Below are 8,475 nucleotides of genomic sequence, written 5' to 3'. Positions count from 1 at the left end.
ACTTCCCAGGAGGTGGCTGGGATGAGGGAACGTGGTGGCTCTAAAGCTTCAGCCCACTTCCTCATTCATGCTGTGTGCCCGCCTGGGGAGCCTCTTGGGTCAGCTCCGGCCCTGGCCCCAAGCAGCCCCCAGTGGGGCCATCAACAGCAGGGCTGTCATCGTGTCCTGAGAGAGGCTGACATCCAGCACGTGTGCCCAAGTTCTGGGTCGCTGAACTTTGCTATAGCAACTACATATTTTGAATGGAAATGTACTCGGAGTAAGGAAGGCGATTTTTCTCATTGCTAAAGCAAGAGAAACCCATGTTGGCTGTCACTTATATGCAGGATGCTCAGATCCTGCAAAGGAAGACCGTGTCCTGGAGGAAAACATTCCAAGTCAGGAGGGAGGCAGCCCTGGTCTGTGCGCCTGCCCTCCTGAGCCCTGGGCGTCTCCTGCCTCTCTTGGCAACCCTCTGAGGCCCCGTTTCACCGGTGAGCACCAGGAGACAAGATGTAACTCGCCCCAAATCAGCAGCCATTAACCAGCAGGAAGGGATTCCCACCACCCCCGTGGTGAAGTCCCAGCTTTGCCCCCTCTGGCTGGGGATCAGGAGCAAATTCTCGAATCCTGGGAACCTCCAGTCCTTAGCGGTACAAAGATAATGGAGCACTGACCTCCTGGGGCAGCCAAGAGGGTTGAGGTAATGTGCACACAGGGCTGTGCACAGCGATGGCACCATGTGGCGCTGCTGGGCAGTGGTGCTAGTATCACAGTCCCGTATCCTCTGGCGGGAAGTGGTGCCCAAAAGGGTCTCCCTCCCCGCCGCAAGCAGCTTCCATTGCTGGCTGGATTTAGTCCGTGCAGGTGAAGACCTGACTTCTGTTTCTCCACAGCCACTCGGGAAGCTCCAGTCAGAGGGAAGCCGAGATCTCGGAGGTGAGTGGGGGAAGGAGGAGAAGGCCTGTGTGCCCACTTTGAGGAAGGCCTACAGCCTGGGGAGGGGGAGAAGACCCTGGGAGGACTGGGGTACAGTAGCCCCAGAAAGTAGACCCCCCCAGGGCTAGGGAAACTTCCAGGCCACTGAGCCTCATTCCACTGGAAGATGAATCTCTCCACAGTACCCAGCCCATGGTTGTCCAGTTAATGCTTGATTACCTCCAACGATGGGCAGTTCACTCCTCTTTGCCTCTTGTTGGACAACTCTAGTCAGTTCTCAGAAGGAGTTCCCTTTTCCCTGAAGTCAAATCTGTTTCTCTCGGTTGTCTTGTTTTGCAATAATATTTTAATTTCCTGGGGATTTTTCCAAATTTTATCAAAAACGTATTCTTTTTTTTTTTTTTTGATGATTTTTTTTTTTAAGATTTTATTTATTTGCGAGAGAGAGAATGAGAGAGAGCACGAGAGGGAGGAGGGTCAGAGGGAGAAGCAGACTCCCCGCCGAGCAGGGAGCCCGATGCGGGACTCGATCCCGGGACTCCAGGATCATGACCTGAGCCGAAGGCAGTCGCTTAACCAACTAAACGTATTCTTTTAGAATTCAGTAATATTCTATTTCGGGGTGCCTGGGTGGCTCAGTCTGTTGAGTGTCCGACTCTTGATTTCAGCTCAGGTCATGACCTCAGGGTCCTGGGATCAAGCCCCACATCAGGCTCTGCACTCAGCGGGCAGTCTGTGAGAGTCTCTCTGCCTCTCCCTCTGCCCCTCACCCCTGCTCGTGCGCTCCCTCTCTCTCTCTCAAATAAATAAATAAATCTTTAAAAAGTAACGATAATATTCTATCTCAAAATCAAAATTTATTGATAAAATATTTGTCTTATATTTAACGATGGGTTGCTGGCTTAATAAGGAAGATCAGGAGATTCACGCTCTCAGCTCCCATCTGCTCTGTCAATGCCCAAAAACACGGAACGTGATGAAGGAACGAGAGGAATGCACTCCAAGGAAACAGGGTGAAAGTGTAAGTAAGAAGCAAAGACACGAGGGCTATTTTCTGGGCTTTACAAATGCTGGATTCCTTCACTGTTTCTTGTGCAACAGAACGCTTTCAAATGGTACCATTGTATAGCTTACAGCAGCCTCTTGAGACCAATCATTCAGCCTAAAGGAAAAAGAATGGAGTGTTTTAAACAGAGATGTGAGGAGAGCCTTAGAAGCCAGAGTTTGCTTGTTACAGTTTTTCAAAGTCAAAATGGAAAAGCCACTGAAGCGTCTTCCAGCGTTGCCCTCCCTCGCACGCGGGCTGGAGGGCGCAGGTGGATACGGGCTCAGAGACTAATAAAACCAGAGCAGTCGGCAGCGCTGAATGGCTCCCAGAGAAAAAGTCAGCGAAAGAAATCACATCATTGCCACCTCCCAACGATCGGCAACTCGTCACCTAAATATCCAACCCCAAACATGAAAATTGAGTTATTAGTTCGGGGGCAGAATTGTACTTTCGCTTTGCTTCTAGAGGGGGCTACAGGCATGGCTGGACTCGCGGTTGACCACCAGCTGACCGTCGAAGACCATCTTCTCTTGTGCGGCTTCTTGACAGCAAACACACGCGGACCACCTCCGTGAGCCCCGTCGCTTACGCGGGGACCGCCGTGGGGACATTCACAGCGGAAGTGCCAGCAGAACTGGCCGCGGGCTGGTGCGGTCGGTCGAGGCCATGCTGCGAAGCCACACCCACCGCCAGCGTGCTGTTGGCCCACGCACTTGCAGGCAAGGAAAGAGAAAAGGATATTCGTGATGCGCCGCACAAGTCATTAATTTTATGAAGTCCCAATGACTACACATCTCTTTGCCATTCTGTGTGTTACAGTCTGAATGTTTGTGTTCCCCCGATACTCAAATGTGGAAATCCAAACCCCCAAAAGTGATAGCATTAGGAGCTGGGAGTTTTGGGGGTGCTGAGGTCATGCAGGTGGAGACCTCATGAACGGGGTTAGTGCCTGTAGGAAAGGGACCCCAGGGCGCCTGGGTGGCTCAGTTGGTTAAGCGACTGCCTTCGGCTCAGGTCATGATCCTGGAGTCCCGGGATCGAGTCCCGCATCGGGCTCCCTGCTCGGCAGGGAGTCTGCTTCTCCCTCTGACCCTCCCCCCTCTCATGTACTCTCTCTCATTCTTGCTCTCTCAAATAAATAAATAAAATCTTTAAAAAAAAAAAAAAAAAGGAAAGGGACCCCACAGGGCTCCCTAGCCCTTCCACCATATGAGGGCATATCGAGAAGATGCCAGCTATCGACCAGGAACGAAGCTCCTACCAGAGAACGCAACCACACGGGCACCCTGATCTCAGACTTCCAGCCTCTAGAAATCCCTGCCACTTACGAGCCTCTCAGTCTGGGGACCGGAACCAACCGAGACTCTAGGTGACAAATGGGAAGTGCTGAGAACACTTCTGCCGCATGCCAAGTGCTCTCCTCATGTTCGGGGAAAAGCTCTCATGCAAGTATTTGAGTTATGAGCTGAACTAACTCCTTTTTTGTGGAATGCAATTTTTACTTAAAAGGACAACCAACAAAATACGGTTGTCCAGATACCGGCGTTTGGCAGATGTTTTGTTTGTTCAGAAGTGAAAGAGATAGCCTGTCATTGAAGGAAAACAGCTGACAATAGTCATTGCCAATAACAACATTTGAGTTTCGTGTGAAAATCTGAATTTTAGAAAATTCGCCACTAGCATTGTGATTAACAGCTTCTCAGCAACGATTTTTCTGATGAAATCAGTGGTGATATGAACAAATTGGGCTGTTTTTTTTTTTTAAAGATTTTATTTATTTATTTGAGAGAGAGAATGAGATAGAGAGAGAGCATGAGAGGGGGGAGGGTCAGAAGGAGAAGCAGACTCCCTGCTGAGCAGGGAGGCTGATGCGGGACCCGATCCCGGGACTCCAGGATCATGACCTGAGCCGAAGGCAGTCGCTTAACCAACTGAGCCACCCAGGCGCCCTGAATTGGACTGTTTTTATTGAGGTAAAAGCCACAACATAAAATTCACTATCTTGACCAATTTTAAGTGCGCAGCTCAGGGGCGGTAAGCACATTCACATTGTCATGAAACAGATTCCAGAATATTTATGTCTTGCCAATCTGAAACATCTATACCCATTAAATATTCCTCCTTCCCCAGCCCCTGGGGACCACCACTCTATTTTTCTGTTTCTATGAATTTGACTACGCTAGACACCTCATATTAGTGGAAGACAAATGCACTATTTGTCTTTTTGTGACTGGTCCACATCACAGGATGTCTTGGCATGACTCTTCAAGGTTCACCCATGTGTGTGATGGCATTTCCTTCCTTTCTGACACTAAAAATACTCCACTGTATGTATGTTCCACATTTTGTTTATCCATCCATCCACTCGTGGAAATTTGGCTTGCTGTCAGCTCTCGGCCATCATGAATACCGCTGCTTTCAACATGGGTATATCATCACTCTTCGAGTCCTTGCTTTCAGTTATCTTGGATATACACCCAGAAGTGGGATTGCTGGATCATATGCCAGTTCTCTTTTTTTATTTTTTGAGGAACTGCCATCCTGTTTTCTATAGAGGTGGCACTATTTAACAACCCCACCAAAAGTGCACAAGGGTTCTAATTTCTCTGTATCATCACCATCATTAGTGGGTTTTTTCTTTTTTTTTCCTGCTGCTGTTCTTTTTCTTTAAATAGTAGCCATCCTAATGGGTGTGAGTTTATAATCTTGCTGTGGTTTTGCTCTGCATTTCTCTGATGATTAACATTGAGCATCTTTTCATATACCCATTGGCATTTGTGTATCATCTTTGGAGAAATGTCTATTCAAGTCTTGGCCCACTTTTAATTGGGTTATTTGACTTTTGTTGTTGTTGTTGAGTTGTAGGTGTTGTTTATATATTCTGGATATTAACCCCTTTTCAGATACATGATTTGCATTTTCTCCCATTCCATAGGTTGCATTTTTTCTCTGCTGTTCAGGTCCTTTGATGCACCAACGTGTCTGATGTAGTCCTCTTTGCCTATTTTTTGCTTTTGTCAACTGTGCTTTTGGTGTCATAGCCAAGAAATCATTGCCAAGCCTACAATTTCATAAAGTTTTTGACCTGTTTTCTTCTAGGATTTTTGTAGTTTAGATCTTATGCTTAGGTCTTTAATCCTTTTCTAGTTAATTTTTGTGTATGGTGTGAGATAAGGATCTAACTTCATTCTTTTGCACTGGACATCCAGTTTTCCTAACACCATCTGTTGAAGAGACTTTCTTTTCCCCATTGAGTGGTCCTGGGTCCCTTGTTGAAGACCACTTGACCATATACACGAGAGTTTATTTCCGGGCTCTCTATTCTATTGCATTGGTCTATTTGCCTATCTTTATGACAGGGCCACACTGTTTTGATTACTGTACCTTTATACTATGTTTTGAAAACAGGAAGTTTGAGTCCTCCAACTTTGTTCTTCTTTTTCAAAATTATTTTTGTCTATTGGGGATCTCTTAGGTTCCATATGAATTTTAAGATGAATTTTTCTATTTCTGCAAAAAAAAAAAATGCCATTGGGATTTTGACAGGGTTTGTGTTGAACCTGTAGATTGCTTTGGGTAATATTGACATCTTAACAGTATTAAGTCTTCCCATCCATGAACATGAGATGTCTTTTTATTTATTTGTGTCTTCTTTAATTTCTTTCAGGAATGTTTTATAGTTTTCAGTGTGTGTCTTTCATCTCCTCAGTTAGGTTAACAAATGTGATATTTGCCAATGTATGATGTGATGTGCCAACATGTGGGATCTCTGCATAACTCAGGGTCATTTTCCAAATGGCCGATGCATGGTGTCACAAAATCACGAAGAGGTAAATAGTCCAATCAAAATACAAAATAAATGAGCAGATTTTAATGTGACAGAGTACAAAAAGGTCATTGATATGGCCTCAGATTCCACAATGCAGACAACCTTAAAAAAAAAAAAAAAAAAAAACCACTTGCTGAAGAAGAATACCTCCAATTATCTGAAAAGAGTATTCAAATACTTTTCCTTTTTCCAATTACATATCTGTGGTAAGCCAGATTTTCTTCGAAATTCAAAACAAACAGTATATTACAACGATTGAGTGCAGAAGCAGAAATGAGACTCCATCTGTCTTCTTAAGTCAAACATTAAAAAGATTTGCAAAAATGTAAAGCAATGCCATTCTTCTTACTAAGTTTTTCTTTGTTTTAGAAATATAGTTACATTTCATTAAAATATGTTATTTACGTTCACATGTAATGGGTTTATCACTGTGATTTCAAATGAAATAATTCATATTTTCAAAATTTCTCAGTTTTTCTTTCTAAATGTGCTAAGAATTAATAGATATTGCCCTAGGGCACCTGGGTGGCTCAGTCAGTTAAGCATCTGCCCTCAGCTCAGGTCATGATCCCAGGGTCCTGGGATCGAGTCCCTAGTTGGGCTCCCTGCTCAGCGGGAGGCCTGCTTCTCCCTCTCCCACTCCCCCTGCTTGTGTTCCCTCTCTCTCTGTGTCTCTCTCTGACAAGTAAATAAATAAAATCTTAAAAAAAAAAACAGAATAAATAGATATTGCCGACATAAACAAAAGCTCTTTGGGGTCCTCAACGGTTTTTAAGAGTGAAAAGGGCCCTGAAACTTGAGAACTACTGGTCTAAACCAAACAGAATGATTATGGATAATCTATACATGCACAGTTAAAAACTGTAACCACCCCTGACTTATATACACTTTAAAATGGTTAATAGTTAACTTTATGTTAAGTGAGTTTTACCTCAATGAAAAAGGAAGGTGACCATTCAAATAAAACATACACATTCTAAATTATCAAAAGTAATAGGGACACATAAAACAAAAAACAGACTGGATACTAAAAGATATGTAAGGTTTGAACAGAAGGCATAACTAAAAACCATGACAATTAAAATCAAACTATTCTATTAATATATCTATATATTGATACTTATATTAGCTAAACATACATATTAAAAGAAAATGGCTAAAAAAACACTGGTTAGAAACTCCATGTGCGGTCACCCCCCAGGGAACTGCCCACACCAGGCAGTGATGGGGGCTGCCAGGCACCCTTCACTAATAACCGATGGCCTGTCTCGAAGGGTGTGGTGTTCATTCATAAAAAAAACCAAAATGATTCGAAGATTAGATGACAAAACAAAACTCGTATCTATGCTACATATAAGAAACACACTGAAAGTGATTCAGAAAAGTTGGGGATAAAAATTAAAATAAAGAGAAAATAAAACAGGGGCCTTCGATCTTAAAATCTTAATATCAGATGAGATTGATTTCAGGACAAAAAGCATTAAAGGGAGAGTCACAGCCCATTATAATGATAAAGGAAGCTACCCACAATGAAGACCTCACATCTACATATACCTTCACACCAAAAAAAAAAGCAATAGCATTCATTAAGCAATATCTTTAGGAAATTCAAGGAAAATAGAGAGGAACACAATTCACCTCTGCCCAGAAATGCATGGATGTTTCAATATTTGGACATTTAGTAATAGAATTCAACATATTAGTAGATCAGAAAACAAATCATATGATCATCTCTATGCTGGAAAGCATTAATAAAACACAACATCCACATTTTATTTTTAAAATCTCTCAGTAATGACTGGATTAATACTTAAATGTGATCAAATATATTTATTTCATCTCAAAGGTCAACATTATGTTTAATAGGAAAATACTTATAAACATCCTCCCACTGAAGACAAGATAAAAATATCTACTCTTGCCACTATTACTGAATATTGTCCTAGAGATACTCACCAATACAATTAAACAAAACAAAGAAATAAGGTATACAAAGATTAGGGAGAGATGAAATTATTACTGCCTGCAGATGATAGGATTATATATCTGGAAATTCCAATAAAATGAACTGAAAAACAATTACAAACAAAGAAAGAATTCATCAAAGGTATTGACATAAAGCTGGTATTTGGAAGTCAGTAGTTTTAGGTATTAAAACAAAATTCACTGGAAGCAACAATGAAAAGATTCAAATACCTACAAATAAACCTAAGAAATATACAAGCACTATTAAAAAAAAAGAAAAATCTAAAATAAAAATGAAAAGAAAAGATGACAAGTATATGTATACACATAACATATTTGGGGGCAGGAAAGACAGACATCAAGATGTCAATTATCTTCATGAAGAACATCAATGGAATGTTTTGAAAACCAGATAAGCCGATGCAAAAGTTCTCATGAAAAAGGAATGGGTCATTAGCCTGGCCAGATAGTAAAATATGTTAAAATTATAATAATTTTTAAATAGTAGTACAGGCGTATTCATACACAGACCAACAGGGTAATAAAGAAGACCTTAAATGCATGTGGGAGTTTACTACATGACAAAGGTGGGAAATCCAATTTAAAACCAAGATGAATTATACAACAAATGGTGTCTGGAAAAAAGTTTAATCGCGATCTTACATCTTACAGAAAAATAATTTGCAGATGTATCAAAGATTTAATATGAAAAATG

Source organism: Leptonychotes weddellii, chromosome 5 (genome assembly GCF_054177405.1).
Source record: "Leptonychotes weddellii isolate Sample4059 chromosome 5, ASM5417740v2, whole genome shotgun sequence".
Classification (NCBI taxonomy): domain Eukaryota; kingdom Metazoa; phylum Chordata; class Mammalia; order Carnivora; family Phocidae; genus Leptonychotes; species Leptonychotes weddellii.
The sequence above is the reverse complement of the archived record's forward strand: the minus strand, read 5'-3'. Positions refer to the sequence as shown.